The sequence below is a fragment of the Pteropus vampyrus genome, unplaced genomic scaffold, assembly GCF_000151845.1.
Source record: "Pteropus vampyrus isolate Shadow unplaced genomic scaffold, Pvam_2.0 Scaffold13579, whole genome shotgun sequence".
Lineage (NCBI taxonomy): Eukaryota > Metazoa > Chordata > Mammalia > Chiroptera > Pteropodidae > Pteropus > Pteropus vampyrus.
This window is the reverse complement of record NW_011902360.1, coordinates 1-1,111: the sequence shown is the minus strand read 5'-3', so window position 1 is coordinate 1,111 and position 1,111 is coordinate 1. Positions and strand designations below refer to the sequence as shown.

Genomic DNA, 1,111 nt, shown 5'->3' with positions numbered 1-1,111 from the left:
GTGCCTCGTCAGCCTTGCTTCGTGGTCTGAGGCGGGGGCTCTTTCCCCGGTCCCAGCCACAGGGCCAGCTTTGGGCAGAGCTGGGGGCACTGGGGCCCCGCCAGCCTCACTCTGCCCTGTCCACACAGGTGACCCTGAGCTACGGCATGTTTGAAAACAAGCGGAATTCCGTCCACGTTAAGGGGCCCTTCTCGGTGGAGGCTGACCCGTCCAGGTGAGGAACGAGGCCCTGGTGTGTGGGGGGGGCTCAGCAGCGTTCCCTGGGGGCCTGGTGGAACCGGAGCTGGCCGTCACTAGGCAGCAGGACTCTAAAGAGTGCCCCCAGGACCCCTGCTCAAGGCAAAGCAGGGCGCCCAGTGCTGTGAGTCCGGAGGAGGGTACTTGTCACTCTCGCCCCCCACGGACCAGCCCCCCACTCTGTCCCCACAGGTTCCGCTCCGTCCACTGCCGCCTGTACCCGGACACGCCCTGGTGTCCTCGCACCGCCACCTTCTAGCAGCCTTGGCTGAGACCCGTCCCTGGGCGCCCCTGGTATCCAAAGGGCCCGGGGACCCTGTAGTGCCACCGTGGCCTTGTCGCCGGAGGCTCCCCAGGGCGTGCCTCCATGTGTGTGTGCCGTGCGCCCACGTGCGTAGCAGACTGCCGGGCAGCTCTGTTCCCCCGAGGGGCAGGCGAGTGCCGCTTGTCTGCCTTTCCATGCTCCACGGGTCGCTGGGCTCCGGAGCCTGTGTCCCCCGGAAGGGTTCGGATGTCACAGGTCACTCTGAGGGCCGTTCCGCGTCATCACTGTCGAGCCTTTGGCCGTGTGGGACCAGGGTCTGCTCCACAGGGTGTGGGGGGGGGCCTCCCCCTCCCCGCCGAGTGCAGGCCCTGGGCGGCGCCTCTGCGCCTGCGACTCTGCCCCACCCCCTGCAGAGCCCACGGGACAGTCGAAGACCGGGCAGGCGTGGTCCGGCCCCTGCCCGGGTCCCGTGGCCCCATCAAGCCCCCAGTGGCCATGTGGCCGGCTGGGTGGAGGTCTTCTCTTTGTCTCCCCAAGATGGGGAGTCAGAGCTGAGATTTAACCTACTCTCCAAAGTAGAGAGACAGTCGCCCATAGTGGGCGTGTCTG

At 67.5% G+C, this 1,111-nt stretch overlaps 1 long non-coding RNA gene across 1 annotated transcript; it reads left to right on the top strand.

The window, feature by feature from the left end:
- The first annotated feature begins 52 nt into the window (after positions 1-52).
- Positions 53-1,111, top strand: LOC105310859. Its single transcript, XR_897567.2, has 2 exons — positions 53-214; positions 430-1,111. It is a non-coding gene; the product is annotated as an uncharacterized LOC105310859 (long non-coding RNA).